This window comes from Puma concolor, chromosome B1 (genome assembly GCF_028749965.1).
Source record: "Puma concolor isolate L17-30 chromosome B1, mPumCon1.1.hap2, whole genome shotgun sequence".
NCBI lineage: Eukaryota > Metazoa > Chordata > Mammalia > Carnivora > Felidae > Puma > Puma concolor.
In genome coordinates, this window is record NC_141670.1 from 76,262,274 (window position 1) to 76,280,792 (window position 18,519).

General features: G+C 45.8%; 1 long non-coding RNA gene across 2 annotated transcripts; it reads right to left on the reverse strand.

The window, feature by feature from the left end:
• Positions 1 to 846: 846 nt before the first annotated feature.
• On the reverse strand, positions 847 to 11,749 carry LOC147581705 (uncharacterized). Of its 2 annotated transcripts, none has more exons than XR_015250177.1 (4): positions 11,206 to 11,749; positions 9,438 to 9,576; positions 4,551 to 4,750; positions 847 to 3,934 (listed from the first exon to the last, which is right to left on the reverse strand). It is a non-coding gene; the product is annotated as an uncharacterized LOC147581705 (long non-coding RNA). The 2 variants fall into 2 exon arrangements; XR_015250176.1 differs by having other exon boundaries at positions 4,551 to 5,092.
• Positions 11,750 to 18,519: the final 6,770 nt, after the last annotated feature.

Genomic DNA, 18,519 nt, shown 5'->3' on the forward strand with positions numbered 1-18,519 from the left:
TTAGTTGTCACTAACCCACAGTTCACCCAAACCATCCAGTCTCATAAAAAAAAGGGTTTTGGGTGGGAGTGAAGAGAGCTACTTGTGTGAAAATGCGGCAACACTTTGATTTTGTTGTTTGAAGAGTATGGAGCAGAGTGTTAGATTGTCCGATTTCAGTCCTCTGCTAACCTTCTAAATGTCTTTTCTATGAGCAAATGGAATACTCTCTGGCACTATCATTTTTAATTTAAAATTTTCTTTTTTTTTTTTTTTTTTAAATTTTTTTTTTTTCAACGTTTATTTATTTTTGGGACAGAGAGAGACAGAGCATGAACGGGCGAGGGGCAGAGAGAGAGGGAGACACAGAATCGGAAACAGGCTCCAGGCTCTGAGCCATCAGCCCAGAGCCCGACGCGGGGCTCGAACTCACGGACCGTGAGATCGTGACCTGGTTGAAGTCGGACGCTTAACCGACTGCGCCACCCAGGCGCCCCTTTAATTTAAAATTTTCAATAGGTAAGACATTCACATAATTCAAGAGTCAAACTTACGTAAGGCTCTATGTCCAGAGAAATCTTGCTCCCCAGTCTCCTCTCACCCCGCCCTGTAGATGGCCCTGCTTGTGCTTCTAGGTTTTTTATGAGAGTGCAAGGATAAATCCTTGCCTGCCTCTTTTTATGATCCGAAAGGTTGCTCATTATATACACCATTTTGTGCCTTTTGCCCACCCCCACCGGCCGGCTCTCCTTATATATAAACGCAATATATATACATGTATTTATAGTTTTCAATCTATCTTGGAAATTTTCCCATATCAGTACATAAAAATGTGGCATGGATTTAAGGCAACCAAAATTAAGCAGATTTATTTTGGAAATGCTTTATTGAGATGTTTTAATTCTATGGGGGTACAGAAATGCAATCATCTTAATTTTTCCAAATTGGCTTCAACTTTTTTTCACACTGGCCATTAAGTAGACAAACAACAGTCTCTGTCACATGATTCCTTAATGACATTTCAACCTGATTCCAAGACGTGACAATTACTTCTGGTTATTAAAAGTCACTTTCAATTTTTAAGCATGGTTAAAAATCTCACTCCACACACTGTCACACGGACTGGACTCGTGTCTCTAGAGGCTTAGTGATGGGCAGTCACCTGGTGGCAGGGAACACGTATCTGTACTCACACTCTCCCCCTTTCCCTTTGGTGTTGGGGCAAGAACAAGGAGCAGAGTGGGCAGTAATTTCTCCTTATGCTGTTGCCATGGAGAAGCTGTAGCCCTGGCTCAGGTCATGATCTCAGGGTTCATGGGACTGAACCCCACATCGGACTCTGTGCTGACAGTGTGGAGCCTGCACGGGATTCTCCCTTTCTTCCTGCCCCTCCCCCACTTGAACATGTTCTCCCAAAATAAATAAATGAACATTTAAAAAGAGAATAAAATGCTGTTACAGATAGCAGAAAACATAAATAATAGTGGCTTAACTAAGAAAATGGTAATAAGAAGTCTAAAAGCAGATAGTCTGAGGCTAGTGCAAAGGCCCCACAATGTAGCCAGTGACTTAAATCAGTTGCCCTTGCAGTATAACACTCATCCCCATTCTCACAAAATGACTGCTGGAGCTCCAGGCATCACATCCAAGTTCCAAAAATGAGAAAGAGGAAAATAATAAAAAGAAGAAAGGATACTGTCTATAACAGAAAAGCAGAACCTTCCTGGAAATCCCCAGCAGGCTTCCACTCATTGGCCAGACATGTTTCGCTTGAACACCCTGAGCTGCTAGAGAAATTAGGCAATATAGTTTTTAGCCAGGCTTATTGCTTCCTCTTAAAGCAATGGGGTTCTTTTCTTAGGAAGGAAAAATACGAGTGTGGCTGTTAAGTAGACAAACAAGTCTCCGTCACACAACTCCTTATAAAATTCAGTCAGATTTTCCAGCGAACCGCCAGCTTGTGACCTTCCAGCATTCTTCTGCCATCCATGCGTTCTTTGCAAATTTATCACTCTCAAGCCCATCTGCCTTCTAACATCCTCACCTCCAGAGTCTACTGGTGTGTGTAGGACTTCCCTTCAGTCCTCCTCAGAGACCAGAAACCACAGTGAATACCCTTGCTCCCCTCTCTGCCTGGCCACCCTGCCAACCCAGTCACCTCCCTCCTGCCTCTTGCCCCGTGCCCCAGCAGTGTCACTTGCTCTGCACTTCTGGAAGCCCAACATTTGCAAACAACTCAACAAAAGTGGGGCATTTGGCTAGCCCAGGCCTTAGGAGGGCACATTTAGGGAGTCACCGCCCCCCTCCCAAACACTGCACTTCCCCATCCTGCCTAAACGCCCCTCCTCTATTACCTGACAGGTGATCCTAGTGGTGTGGTTGTGACTAGTCACGATCAATGGTGCTTTCCTGGACTTAGACGGTCATCAGCGTAGAGCCTTTTATTCCCAGCTTTCAGTGACATTCCGGTGGGACCAGAAAATCCCTCTTGGCTGCCAACATACCCTGCTATCCTTTGTGTGGGTTTTTCACTATCCCGGCCCTCCCCTCTGCTCCCCACAGCAGATGTCCCCTCACTTGCCCTGCCAGTGCAGTTCCAGGTTAACGTACCAGTCCAACCTTCAAGCCTGTTATTTTTTCTCACAAATGTTCACAACCACAGAGGCATTGGACATAAATGCACACGCACCCTCAATCAGAAGGAAGCTGCATGGCTAAAATCAAGTCCGCCTAATGGGTTTGAAATCAGTGCTGGGCTTTGAGTCACTGTTTCTATCCCTCTAAAAGATTTGGGGTAAGAAGTCATTATCCTGGGAGTTGAAATACTCCATGCCGCAGATAAATGCCCAGTTTATGTTCTCTTGCATTCTGCACTCTGTTTTACTGCATACAGGATACGGAACTCTGAGAGGGCCCAGGGGTGTGTGTCTAAGTGCTGGGTGCAGCTCTGGGAAGCAAAACATCAAATTCTCAAGGAGTCTTTTTATCATCTCCGAGCCTACATCTCCAGGCTCCCTCTTTCATCCTCTCCTGCTTCTGACCTCCCCAGGGACAAATCATCCTTCTCCCTCGGATTTTTATTCTTCAGCCATCATAGCAATTTAAGCTGCTTTTATCCTGAATTCCACAAGTGAACAATATTTTCAGCTATGCCTAACTATAACTAGGAGGGACTGGTTCTAAAAAGCGTTCCTGGCCGGAGGATTTCATAGAGGCAAATCCATCTGGAGACTATGGTAAGGAGCTGTGGCTCAGGCGGGGTCTGGCTGACCCATCGTGGTTCCTGGGTCCTGGAGCCTAGCCCAGTGCAGCTCAGTACTCAGGAGACGGGTCTCATAGTGGTCCTACACCCCTCTCCGATCCACAACCACCTTGGAACTCCGGGCCGAGATCAACACTTGTGTGTTGTCTATCACCCCTACTAGAATGCAAACTCCATGCATGCAGGAACTTTGTTGGTCCTATTCTTTACTGCAGCCCCAGTACCTAGAACAGTGCTGTCACATAAATGCACAATTTGCGTTGAATAAATGAACGTCAGCCGCAGGCGAGAGAACCTTGGGCCCAGGGCCGCGCAGTAGCTGACTCAGCCCTGGCTCCTGGTCGCACCAGAGATACTCCTGGAGCCAGCGCAGGTCCCCACATGGGTGTGCCACACACATGGGTGTACACACCACGGACTAGGCCAGAATCCTATGGGAATCTTGGGGCTGGGACCACAGGACTGTGTTCGGTGCTATTCAATCTGCGCATGTCCGGCCCTGGGACAGAGCACCAGGTCCCCCTCCGCTCAGTCCGGCATCCACCTCCCTGTCGTGGCTGGATTGCGGTGTTACTATTGCCTCTGGGGGCAATAGTATAATTACCGAGGCATCAAGGTGTGCAGTTTTTTGTTCTGAACAAATAGTTCGCCTTGCTTTTTAAGAAGCGAAGATAATTCAGCTCGGTGATCAGGCTTCCAGATGAATCCGTTGGTCATAGAAGATGGTTTCATTATTGTACCAAAAAAAAAAAAAAAAAAAGGAAAAAAAAAGACAAGACTGAAAAGAAAGGCTTATGTGGTTTACAGTTTGGAACGTTTCTTTTCTGAACCTTTAGAAATTTTCCCTGTGAGGCTTAATACAGCAAAAGCTTGAGTGGAAAATGTGCTTATCTGTGATCTCAGATGCCAGGCAGCCTAATAAATCCAGCCTAGGTTAAGATTAACATTGTCTGAAGCCAGAGCTTCTTGGTCTAATCTGTAGTCAAAGGGGTAACCAAACATCCTTTCATGTGGACCACTGCTGACTTTTTTTTATATCCACAGAAGTAGGACCAAAGGAAAACTTTAAAGCTGACATCGTTGAACTTTATAAGCTGAAAAGCATTATCTCTGCTGAATGGAGAAAACAAAGATTTTCATAAAAGTGCCAAAGCGGTACCCAGAGGAGCCCCAAATTTTCTTATGCAAAACTCATTCCCATTACCTGAGGAGCTTCTGTGGAAAGTTTCAGGATGGAGTTTGGGAAAAATGGAGACAGGTAGCTGTTGATATAATGAAGGGTAAAATACTTCAGAATTAATCTTCTTACCGGTTAAGAACAGTAGCTCCTGGGGCGCCTGGGTGGCTCAGTCGGTTAAGCGTCCGACTTCGGCTCAGGTCACGATCTCTCAGTCTGCGAGTTCGAGCCCCGCGTCGGGCTCTGGGCTGATGGCTCAGAGCCTGGAGCCTGCTTCCGATTCTGTGTTTCCCTCTCTCTCTGCCCCTCCCCAGTTCATGCTGTGTCTCTCTCTGTCTCAAAAATAAATAAACGTTAAAAAAATTTTAAAAAAAGAACAGTAGCTCCTGTAACAGTAGCTCCCTGTTACAGGATGGAATTGGGACCCCACTCTCCAAATTCATATGTTGATGATGTGATTGTAGTAGAAGGTGGGCCTTTGGGAGGTAATTTGCAGATAAGATCCTAAGGGTGGAGCCCCCATGATGGGATTAGTGCCCTCATAGGAAGAAGACACTTCAAAGCTTCCTCCCTCTGCCCTGCGTGGACTCAGCAAGAAGGTGGCCATCTACAAGACAAGGAGAGGCTGTCAGCAAAACTTGACAGATGCTGGCACTCCGACTTTGGACTTCCAGCTGCAGAAATATAAGAAATAAATGTTTTGGTTTTTTTTTTAAAGCCACCCACCTACGGTATTTGGTTACATCAGCCCAAACTGACTAACACATTCATGTCACAGGCCAACATCCTAGGCCCACAGGCTCTGAGTGATGTCCCGACTTAATCTCCCCCTCACTTTCTCTGTTTCAGTCCATTGGCCTCCTAGATGCACTAGGCGTACTCCCACCTCAGGGCCGTGGCGTTGGCTGTTCTTTTGCCTGGAATGCTCTCTTCCAGGCTCCTACATGGCCTGGCTCACTTGTGAACATCTCTTAGGTCTTTACTTGATGTCAGCCTCTCAATGAGGCCTTCTCTGACTCTATCTAAAGTCACAACAATTATCCCATATGGCCTGTCCTCTTTCTTGCTTGATTTCTCTTTATAGCATTAATATACTTTTTTCCCACTTCACCTGTTTATTGTCCACCTTCCCTACTAGATCATCACTTTCCTAAGGACAAGTAGTTTTGTGTTTACTACTCTATCTTGAGCACCTAGAACAAGGCTTGATACATAATAAGCTCTCAATAGATTTTTTTAGTGAGTGAATGAATCAGTGAATAAATTTAATCCCAAATTTACCTAAATCTGAGGTCTAGGCTTATCTGTACACATTGTATAGTCTCTATTGTGTCTGCAGTGTATCCGTTGTCTTTGATGCAGATCTTCCACAGGGTTCCATGGCTTGCTCCAGATTGCTGGTTGAGTGGGCCAGATGGGAGGCATGCTACAACACCTGGAGTGAGAAGGCCTGGGAGAAAGCCAGGCCTGGACAAGCAAGAATGTGGAAAAGTGGACAGAGCAAGCCTCCAAGGTGCCACAGCACTCTGGGCTCTCCTGGGCATCTGAACAGAAAGTGGGCATAGCAGCAGGGAATTCAGATGTCAATCAAATGTTCAGTCAGGCTATGGCTCTGCTTCCACAAAATCTGCCTATTTTTGACAGGACTTTAGCCTGGGGGCTAAGGGCAAAATTCGGTTCCTAGGGGAGGAAATTGACCAGAAGGATGGAATACATCAAGGCCTCAGATATGCAGGCCTAGAAGAGTGAGGATAGATAAGAAATCAAGAGCCTCCCAAGCAGTCCATCCCAGTATGTGGGAGACATGTCACCCTGGGGGGTTCAGAGGGACACAGGCTTGAACTAGGGAAGTTTGGTTTAGGCTCTGGAACTGCAGTGAAGAGACCCAGGAGGACAGCAGCAGCTGTCCTGGCTGGTCCCTGGCCCCACTGGTTGGACAGCCTCCTTTTGTCATGCTCACTCACGGTGTAGAGACTCCATGGATTCAGTGGGGAGGATGTGAGAAAAGCAGAAGAAGGAGGCTAAACCACGGTCACTGATACCACTATGGTTATTCTGATATCATTACCATCTTACCCCTGAGGGAAGTTTAAGGAACTGGAATTCTTCTCTCAAGAACTGCTTCTTAACAGCACTCTCCTCAGATTGCTTTCTTCTGTACTCCTGCTGCCTTATTCTGTCTAGCAGATGAATTTAAATTCACTATTTTAAACACTGTTGCTCTAATGGAAGCTTATCCAGGGTCCGGAGGACTTCCCCACCCCCCAGAGTTAGAGCTAACATTCCATTCAGAGCACAAGCTGGTGATGGTGGATTAATTAATTCTGCCTGTAAAAAAGAGAAAGAAAAACCCTCCTCTTTCCTTTAGAACCACGATAAACTGCTTCTTTATTTTTTGTCAGTTTTATCAACCTTTTTTTTAAGAGCTGGGCTCAGCTTTTATTGGTTTTTTTTTTTTTCCCTGTGCCTTTTCAAGTAAAAAGGACTTTTATTAACACTGTTCCTTGCCTGTTAAGAGCCTGGCTTCTGAATAGGATCTTCCTGGAAAGCCCTGAGTGATAGATCACAGTCCCAGTGCTGTCTTGGGTTTGCAATTGACTATCTTGGTCAGGAGGCCTGTTCTCCCAGATGGGACAGGCCCTCAGAGACTTCTGTATGGATAAAAGTACAGATGTTTGAAAAGTGAGTGGCAAAGGACAGAAAAGAAAACCTTTCCCAGAGTCTGCTTCTTTCATACAACTTTGTGCTGTTCAGTTTTATATCTGTTTCTTAATCTGGGGCCAAAGAACTGACTGCTTATTCACTTTGCAGCTTCCGGGTGTTCTAGTCCAATGGCTGCATCCGGGGCACTTCCAGTCTTACTCCACGTTCTCTCCCTGTCCCCCCATCTCCTTCCTCAAGGAGACTCTGTTTTGTTGTTGACTCTGTTTTACAGGGAAGAAGATCAACCCCTGAACTGATCATTATTTTTCTTGAGTCACCAAAGTTAAGTGGGCCAGGACTTAAGCTTATGCTCAACCCAAGTCCCAGCTCCAACAGCTGCCCCTGCCTCTCTCAGCTCCTTTCACAGCAGCCAGAACCAAACTTCCCTAGCACAGGCATGACTGTGTCCCTCTGAGTCCCCCAGAGTGGCATGTTACCTAGGTCCTGGGATGGACCACTTGGAGGCTCTTGACTTCGTATCTATCCCTACTCTTCTAGGACTATATATCCAAGGTCTTTACACCTTCCATTGTTCTGGTCCGTTTTCTCCCCCAAGGGACAGAATTCTGCCTTTGACCTCCCAGATACCATGCTTCTGGTGTCCTTGAAGCAATCAAGTTCATCATAGCCCTTGGCTTTGGCCATTCTGGAGCAGCCAGACTTGGGACACGTTCCCCAACTGCATTTTTGCATCAGACCCTTACCTTTTCCCCTAGCCCTAGCAGGAAGAAGCATTGAACAGAACAACCTGGCACCTGTTCTTCTTCTACCCGCCTGGCTACTGCATCTCCTGGAGCAGAACCTGTTGGGACTGGTTCTTGCCTTCCTGAAGAGATGTTTCTGCCACTCAGCCTCTTAGAATGGAATCCCCTTCTCTGGGTTTTTTGTTGTTTTGTTTTGTTTTGTTTTGTTTCCCTGAGCAAGCCAAAGCCAGTTCCCAGCCACCTTATCTCTGTTACAACTTTTCAGTTTTCAAAGTGGATTTTACGGTTGTTCACAGCAAACAATGCCCCCAGCTCTGTTTTTCCTCCCATCCCCCACCTAGCCAGGCTTTACAAAGTAATTCCGAACAACTCCAGCACAGACTCCTACCAGCAGGAGGAACATCAGCAGTTCATATATAATATAATAAAAACCACCAGCTTGTTTTCTCACTGGTAGCCTTGTAGCCAAGTGCTAATGATGTCTTCTGCTGAATTGATTAGGTCTATTGGCTGAGTTTCTAATACCCAGGCTGTTCTGCAATTAGAGAATACCTGCTGCTTCTCTGTCTTTCTACCTAATCATTACATAGCTCCTTAAGTCAAGGTAAGACATTTCCACCCACTCCCTCTCTTTGTTGATAAAGAAACTAAGGCATTTCACATGAAAAGCCCATGGCAGAAATGAGCAAATGACCTTCTGAGGTCCAGTACGGTGCTCTACCCACAGTCCTCTGCCACCGGCTTACTTTGGTCAATTACACCAGACAACCCAGTCTTCCTGCTCCTGCAGAAACTTCTCAGAGCACTGTGTGATCCCACCATAATGCAGCTGCATAGGACAGGTCTCTGTCCTCAAGGCTGGTCAGTACCTATGATATGACCTGGTGTGAAAAATTAGCCAACTAGGGCTGAACCTGTCACATCTGCTTTCAGGTTTGAGCTCAGAATATACAGAGGGAGCTTCTGTTTTCTGTAGTAGCTGCTGAAATTCAAAAGCAGAGACAGAGTAACTGAGTACCTTATAGGTGGAGCTCCAGAGCACAAAATCCACCTGCTGCTGCAGTTATGTGATAAGGCCAGCTGCCATGGGGCACAGTTCCTGAATGTGCTTACAGTTAGGCTGTAGGATCTTCCTAAGCATCCTTGGGGCCGTTTGGAGTTTCTGTCTTCCTAGTTTCCTCGTGAACTCTTACATCCAGCCCTTATTACTAAAGCTAAACTACCCACTACAATCCAAATGAACCCAGCAAACTCATCAACCGTGCTGACAATAAAAAATTTCAATGTTGGTGCTTCGTTTCCCAATATATATTTCATTAGAACCATAGAAGATGTTTTAGAATTATATCCTGGCTTACCCTTTAAAATTTTCAGGTCCAAATCCAATCACCCCTCTTAAATTAAATCATCATTGAATTGGTTACAATGGTTAATATATGTGGAAGCAGCTGGTACAATGTCTGGAAGCTAGTAGGAGTCCAATGTATGTAAAATTTTAATTTAGATTTTGAACCTTATGACTGACACAAGAGAGGCTTCTGGAGGAAAAATGGTAGAAAGTTTCCCCAAGGAAGGCCTGGCTCAGGTGCCTCAGATCTACAGGAGTGCGTACCATTTCCAGGACGGTTTTAGGCACAGGACAGCGGACACTACGCCATGGCACTCAGAAGGGCCGAGTAGCCAGGTACCAGGACTTCAGACATCTTTAGTTTCTCTGATCCATTTTTCTCTAGGGCATTGAATCTATTTTTCTAGAATTGAAATGCAAGCAGGAAAGGGATGATGGAGACAGAAACAGGAAACATTCAAGAAGCTTGGACCCCAGTCCAGACCATGGCAAAACAAACAAACAAACAAAAATCCCAGAAGCTAGAGGGAATGTTATGGCTGGATTTTGTCACCCTAAATTCATATGTTAAGGCCCCAGCTCCAGGGCCTCAGAATGTACCCCTATTTGGAGATAAGCTCTTTAAAGATGTGATTAAGTTACAATGAGGCCATTAGGATAGGACCTAATCCAATATGACCGGTGCTCTTATGCTAAGAAGAGGAAGAGACAGTAGGGGTGCACGTGCACAGACGGATGACCATGGGAAGGGGCAATAAGAGGACGAGAGATACAAGTCAAGGAGCCAGGCCTCAGAAGAAACCAAACCTGCCAACACCTTGACCTTGGACTTCCAGCCTCCAGAATGGTGAGAAATAAATGTCTGTTGTTTGAGCCTTCCAGTCTATGGTGTCCTGTTATGGGAGCCTGAGCAGACTACGACAGGAGGGCAAAAAGAAAGTGAGGGGAGTGGAATGAGCTAGGCCAGATCTGAAGATTGATGGAAATGAGGGCTCAGACTGGAGCTTTGCAAGCTGCTTTCACTTCTGTTAGTTCCAAATCAACAATCAAGGAGTGCAGAGGCTCCCCCACATAAATACATGTGATGGGGTGGGACGGTGGCCCTTTCCTGATTCCTGGGAGTCCACTGGTCTTACCAGGCTGAAGAGCTCAGCGCACAGGCTCCCTGCCTTTTAAACCATTCGACCAGCAGCGGGGTCACATCCGCCCCTAAGTGTTCCTGCTCCCACGGAAACAAGGTCCTGCTCTGCCATGGTTACATACCTCCACGCTGCATTTTTTTAAATCACTCATTAGGCCTATCTGGCTGCGGTCCACCGACAGAAGGTCACAGCTGCCAGACAGAAACTTGGCCTCCGGCCAGAATCCTCAGACCCCCCGCACCCTGTCCCATTGTCTCAGAGAGAGATGGTAAACGTCCCCCAGAGGTGACAGTCTCTATAACTGACGCTGCACCCGAAACAGCTTCTCTGCCCTCTCCTCGTTCCCACCACCAGCTCTGGGTCGGGATGATTTATCCAGCCTCTCAGGGGAAGGAGAGGGAATAGCTGACATTTCCAGAGCTGGCTACCCAGAATTTCACATGCATTATCTCATTTACTCTTCAGAAACCCTACAGGAGGAGTATTATTATATGATCACCCCATATCACAGGTCAAAGAAACTGAAGTTCTGGGGGGTCAAACTACTTCCTCAAAATCACAGAGAAAGCAAATGCGTTTAGAACCCAAGACCATCTTGGGGCGCCTGGGTGGCGCAGTCGGTTAAGCGTCCGACTTCAGCCAGGTCACGATCTTGCGGTCCGTGAGTTCGAGCCCCGCGTCGGGCTCTGGGCTGATGGCTCAGAGCCTGGAGCCTGTTTCCGATTCTGTGTCTCCCTCTCTCTCTGCCCCTCGCCCGTTCATGCTGTCTCTCTCTGTCCCAAAAATAAATAAACGTTGAAAAAAAAAATTAAAAAAAAAAAAAAAAAGAGCCCAAGACCATCTGATACAAAAACCCAGTCTCTTCCCACGGCACCCTGATGCCTCCTTACCCGGAGCTGCGTCGGTACACCGTCCCATCCCTGCGGCATCCTCCCGTGTGACCCAGCGTTAGATTGTGAGTGCACTTGGTTTATTTTAGATTCTCTTTTCCATCGTTGCCATTTCCCAGCTCCGTTTTTTCTTCCTCTCATACCCTGCATGTAGTCCACCAGCAAAGCCTGAGGAAGCCAGTCTCAACAACTCACGTGGAAGCTTACTCTCTCCACGGCCACCGCCTGGTCTAAGCCGCCAACCTCCCTGCCCTTCTGCACTTACTGGATTCCCGCCATAGGACTCCATGCCCTGCCACAGCCCCCGGTTAATCTGAAACCTAGGTTGGACATGCCATGGTGTGCTGCAGACACTGCCATAGCTCCCCAGTTCAGTTCACTCAGGGTAAGAGCAAAGCCTCCCAACAGTCCGCCAGGTCTGAGGTGGTCTGCCTTGTCTCTCGCTAATGTTATCTCTCACTCTTTCCCTCCTTCTCTTGGCTCTGGCCACACAGGTCTCTTTGTTGCATCTTTAGCACACTCCTTCCTTCACACCCATGTCCTTCCTGCTCCTCACCCAGAAGTCCACTGGGTTCCAGTCACCCCCCTGAGGCCTCCCCTCCCTACCTTTGTGAATTCCACAGCACACCCCCCCCACACTTCCACTCCCACCCACCCTACTCCTGCTTTTCTTTTTCACTATAATCTCCTAATGCATCTTATAGTTTATCCATGCATTGTGGCTTATTGTCTGACTCTTTTCTCTAGAATGAAATCTTCTTTTATCTGTTTTTGTCATTGCTGTGTCCCAAGGGCCCAGAACAGCGCCTGGTGCATAGTAGGTGTTCACTACACATTGGCTGAAGAGTTGGCTGAAGGAATGGAATGAATGAATAGATAAAGAGCTGGATCCTATCGTAGCACGGCTACAATCCATTATCCCCAACGTTTACTTCTAATTTTTTTTTAATTTTTTAATGTTTTTATTTATTTATTTATTTATTTATTTTATTTATTTATTTTTGAAGGAGAGAGAGAGAGATAGAGCATGAGCAGGGGAGGAGCAGAGAGAGAGGGAGACACAGAATTTGAAGCAGGCTCCAGGCTCTGAGCTGTCAGCACAGAGTCCCACACAGGGCTCGAACCCAGGAGCTGTGAGATCATGATCTGAGCCAAAGCCAGACGCTCAACTGACTGAGCCACCCAGGCACCCCCCAATGCCTACTTTTAAAGCAGGATGCTATCCGACTTCAGCTCCTCTGTTTCTCTCCTTCAGTTCCTCTGAGAGGAAAGCTCTGTTTTCTGTATGTGCTTCAGTGAGCTAGCCCAGCCCTCCAGTTCCATTATAAATGCAAAACATTTCACCCTCACGTAAGGGCAGCTCTTGCTTCTCTCCCTTCTATACAGGGCAAACCTGAGGCATCTGAAACTCCAATCAAGTGGTGACAAAACAGTGCCAGTCCCAATGTGTTAATGAGAGGACCCCCCCCCCCCCCCCCCCGCCATTCTTTCATTTGGTCAGAAGTGGCTAATGGTAAACATCATTAGAATAACACAGCCTTAAAACTGAATGTGAGTTAATGTTCATAACAAGAGGAATAATTAGTTTCTCCATAGACATTTACATTTAATTTCTAAATCTTATTATTTACTATATTTTGTCTTGTTTAGGGCCCTTGGTAAATTGTTTGCATTTAACAAGATGTTGACTCTCACAAGTCTTGTATTTCATACTCGAGAAGTCAAAGCAACACCTTTGATCAAAGTGGAATGTTTTAATTAAATAACCATAAAACTCTCCTCACGGAAGCAAGTGCACCCAAAAGCACAGTTAGCAGATTTTCTGTTGTTCTTTTCAATTCTTGACATTGGCCCAGTTTGGTCTCTATCCTGCTGTAAAGTGGATATCCTAGGCCCAATGTTACCCTCTTCACTGTAGGAACTGGGGCAGTGATTGCCAAACCTAGACCCTCAACAAATCACTTTGGGAGCATCCCGTGAATGAGGACACCCTGGAAGCTGTAATCCAGTGTACATATGAAAAGGTCTGGAGCCTACTCCTTGGAAAGGCCCCCTGGATGCTCTGATGGAAACCTGATGTGGGACCTAGCACGCTGGTGACTTACTCTGAGGAGACTGAGCAAGGCGCTTTGCACATGGTGGTATTCACTCCAAAATATGCATTGACTTGGAAAGAGATAAGAAAACTGAGCCTTACTGACAGTGACTGAGCATTTGATATGGAAGCTCCAGAAGGCTAAGGACCTTGTCTGTCTCCAGTTCTTTGCACAGTATTAGGGACACAGAGTATAAAAAAATCAGTTGAATAAATGAAACTACTCCAGCTGATCACTTTATATACAGCATTCATTTAACTACTCCTTACAAAAACCAGGTGAGGTAGGTACTATCAGCTCTCTTTTACAGATAGGCATACTGGCATTCTGAGAAGTTAAGGAAGTGGCTAAATTTTCTAGGAAGTTCCTGAGAGAAGACTGGAACTCAGGTTTGCTTAGCTCCAAAGACCTGGGCTATTGCACACCCCTGCAGGGTGACTGGGTGGGTAGGTCACAGTGGGTTCCAATTGTGCTGGTACCTGCTTTCTCCATGCCTAGCCTGCATCAATGACTAAAGACCTCCACCCTGTGGGCCTTCTTCTACTCACCTCCTCCAAAGCCCATCATGACCCCATCCCCATCAGAAGGTAGGTTTGGGATATGTCACACTGCCCTGAGTCAGGATTCTGTTATACCCAGAGTAGCCCCCAACCATCCATGTGTTTACAGAGCTGGATTCTCCCTGCCTGTCTGCTTTCTTCCCCATCCCTGCCAAGAGGAACCTGTCAATAAGACCCAACATCTCTCTGGCCTGTTCTTGGAATTCTTGTCTCCTTCAGATGGGGTCCTGACAACCTGCCCAGTCCTTGCTAAACCCCTTTTCCCAATTTTCCCAGCTCACATCCCTACACTTTTCTCCCCACTTTCTCCCAATTAGATTCCACACATGGTCAAGACCTCCTTATGTTTCCCTTAGCTTATTGTCCCAGATGCCTAGCTGCTCTCCTGGCTTCAAGAATTGTTCCATTTTCAGGGCACCTGGGTGGCTCAGTTGGTTGAGCATCCAATTCTTGGTTGTGGCTCAGGTCATGATCTCATGGTTCATGAGTTTGAGCCCCGCATCAGGTTCTGCACTGACAGTGTGGAGCCTACTTTGGATTCTCTCTCTCCCTCTCTTTCTCTGCCCCTCCCCTTCTCCTGCTCTCTCTTTCTCTCTCTCAAAATTAATTAATTAATTAATAATTAATTAATTTAAAAAAAGGAATCGTTCCATTTTCCAGACACCCCCAGCATGATCTATGAAAGTGCATGTTAAGCCATGTCACTGCTTTGTTTAAAACCTTTGAAAGGATCCCCTCACTTACTAATTATAGTCCCAGCTCCTTGCGAGGGCACAGTCACCTTTCCATGGCCTGGCTCCTACCTTCTTCTCTGATCTTATTTCTTGCAACTCTAGTCACATGGGCCAAGTCATGCTGTATCCACATGTCTTTCAGGTTCTCACTCTTCCCTCTGCCTAAACTGTCCTCCCCACTATTTAAAAAATATAAACCTGTTTGATTCATCCTTCCTGCAAAGCTCAGCTCACCTTGTGCAGAAAGTCTTCCCTCCATTCCCATCCAGGGTGGAATATCTTTTCTCATTGCAACCTCAGCAGATGGTGTTGAAGTCATCTTGTAAGTTCCTCAAGATGGGGAGATTGAGAGTTTTATTTATTGTTGAGCCTACCACCAACCCGGGCACATAACTGATGTTTAAAAAATGTGTATGGACCTAATTGCTCCAAAGCCTCATGGGAACCATACCAATACTAGGAAACCCCACCTCTCCTGCTACCTGCCTAACCATCAGGATTTGAGCTTTCTGGAGACTTCTGGTCACCCACTCACCAGATTAGTATATCAGGGTGTCAGTGCAAATCTGGAGCTGACACACCTCCTTGCACATAAACACATAGACCATAAGCTTTTTCTCTGTGGAAGTTTCATGGGACAGGGTCCCATCCACTCCCAGCTTTTCCTCCCTATCAACTCCTGTGCACAAAACAAACCCATGACTCTGAGCCATGTCATTCACACAGGCCAGGCAAATGGTAGCCCTAGCCTGGGTCATATCTATAGCAAATGAACATCACTGCTCACAAAGGACCAGGGAGACAGTGCTAGTGGATCAGCTTATTTTCTACATGAATAAGTTGAAAATAGCTTCTTTCCTAAAAGGTGGTCAGGAGTTTCATTTCCATATATGTGTAACAGCACATTAATATGACCCTTTGCTGGGAAGGTATAGCCCAGTTTCCTTGCATCACAGGAATGAAACCTGAAAAGGTAACTCTAAAACCCTAAGCCCTTCACAATCCTGTCACTCCTGTGCCATGATCCTGAACAGGAAGCGTGATAGTGATGGGGAGGGTTTGTTCTCCCACACCAACATCTTAGAACCATAAAGGGACGTTGTATTTTCAAGCTTTGTCTGATCCTATTTCTTTGTAAATTGGATTAAGCTCTTTACTGTGTATTACTGATATTAAAAAAGAGTGAATTCACATCTTGCAAACACAGCAAAAAGGAACTGCTCTCATGGCAGAGAAGTCATTGGCCAGCATCCACAAGAACCCAATTTTAACTTTTGAGCCCAGTCAGCAGGGAAACATACTGGCTTATGGCAGGGTCAACCCCAGGCAACGTTGGAGCTGGATAATGTGAGCTGTCAGAGGCCCAGGTCTCCCTCCTTCCGTCGCTTTTCTCCCCATCCCCTCTCCATACCTCTTCAACCCACACGCTCCATCCTCTTCATCCTTCCAGGTCTTTTCTGGCTCCTGGAGAAAAGAGACTGTATGTGTGTCCCCATGGAGGTTAGGTACAGAGGTGGCACAACCCATGGGAAATTATTTATGTGGTGTTATCCAAGAATAACAGCAATACTCTGTGTGTGAATTGTCTCTACGCTTTGCAAAGCCCTCTTGTCTTCATGACATAGGAATTCTTATAAGGTTTTAGCCCCATGCCTCTCTGCCCCCAGTTTCTCCGGGGAAGAGGAAGAGGTTCCTGGTGGGAAAGAATGAAAACACAAAGGATGAAGACATAAAGGTTAAAATGTCCAGACTTCAGGGGGACAGTGATTTGGGAGTGGGGCCTAGAGAAGAGTCAGGAGTAGTTTTCTGCATTCTTCAAATCGCCAGAGGGCATCGGCCCCAAATCTGGCCCTTCTGAGCATTTTAAATGATTGGGATCGATAAAAGGGTAAAAGGAACATGGGCTTCTTTGGTATGGCATTCCCATAATTTAACTGTCCATATTAGGAGAATGATTAAATAGTATTCATTGATTACGAGAATAAGGTAGATACATATGTACAGATAGAAAATCCTATACTGGAAGCAAGTCACTAAATAATTTATATGGTATAGTATAGTAAGATCCCACTAATACACACTCACATGTAAATACCAATTTTAGAGTGCACATGTCTATTTCTTTCATGTAGAAAATTCCAGCTAAGCACAAAGAACTCGCTTGTGTATTTCACATTTCATGTGATGATGCATGAAAAAGTTCAGCGTTGATTTATCCCAAACTATCAACAGTGGTCATGGGTGGAGAAGGGAGTAAGATTATGGGTATTGGGGCTTAAGGGGAATTCTCATTGTTTATTCTACTTACCTTTATATTGTTTGATTTTGGGTTTATAAGGGACATGCACTGATTTTGTCATTTAAAAAAAAAAAAAAGGTATTCTTAGATCAAGAGAAATTAAACTAGTCTTCTAGTAGTCAGGAGTTCAAGGAGGGCACTTTTTATTTCGGCAGATAGTTAATGTCCCAGACTAGTGTCCCCAGGGGAATGGCCGTAAAGAAGACTCAGGTAAGCTGAGCATTAGTCTGTAACCTATACACCTCCATTGTGTGCAGAAGACCTTCTAGCTCCGAATCTGGATAGAAAATTCCAGCTAAGCACAAAGAACTCGCTTGTACTACATCTGACAGGACGACCAGACTCCAACTGTTCCTCCTAATAGAATTCACCTTGAGAGTCAAAGAATGAAAATATTTTGCACATCTTGCTGTGGCACCTGGATAAACACACACACATATGCGTAGTTACCTGACTAATGATCTTGCTTTAAGATTGTCTTTTCAAGGAGCATGGGAGGAAGGTTATCACAAAAATTGTAACTTCACTTAGGAAAATGCTGTCGGTTTTTAATCAAACATGCAGAAAATGCCAATTTTAGAGTGCACATGTCTATTTCTTCTCTATATCAAGTGCAGGTGAAAATTCTGGTTGATGGCCCTCAAGTGTGTGCCTGTCAATCTTGCCGCCTACATTACATCTCCATCCCTGCTCTTCCTGCCATGCTGTCTCCAGGAGGAGTCTGAAGCTTTGCTTCTCTGTGAAGGGTTTTTGGCCTGAGCTATGGCAGGGCCAGAATCTCTTCACCATTGGCCCAGGTTCCCTTCCTAGAGGAGGTAACACATGGCTCTCAAGTGCTCAGTAAGATCAGGATCCCCACCCCTCCACCCACCAAGTGAAATAATTTCTGAGAAGGTCATACTTCCCTCCCGAAACTCAGTGCAGGCTATTTATTGTTTCTCCTCATGGCTCTGGGTAGACACTGGCTGGAAACATGTTGCTAAGCCCTATTGTTAAAGCCTTGCCCTCGACAGCCTCGAGCACAACAAGGAAAGGGTCATTGCAATGGGATCCCCAAGGAAGGTGGAGGGAGAGGTTTACCCTGGCTGCAGGCAATTAAGGGGGTGAACTTCCTGTAGGGACTTTACAAAGAATGATAGAACCAACTAAAAGTGGGTCCTCTTTGTTTCACCATCATGCAACGGGCAATTCCAAACTACAGCAGGGCCAAGTACTCATCCTTGCCAGGGTGGACCACTCTCATGTCCCATGGCACAAAAATGTCAGGAACCTCATAGTGCTCTGTGGTCAAGAATTTGAGGTTCGAAGTTGGAAAACCTGGTTAGAATCTCAAGCCCGCAGCTATTGCCTCTATGAAGTTGGCATGGCACTTGACTATTGCCTCTATGAACTTGGCATGGCACATGGAACTTGAGGCACTCTGAACCTCAGTTTCCCCTATTGTAAAATGTTAACATGAAATGAAATCATATGAAAGGTTAATATTTCGTAGAATTTTTGTGAAGATATAACGAAAGGAACTATGTGAAAACTTGATGAATTGTAAAGTGATATAGAAGTACTAAAGTATGCACTGGCTGAATGGGTCCCTCCATGGGAACATGGCTAATACTAACGTAACAACA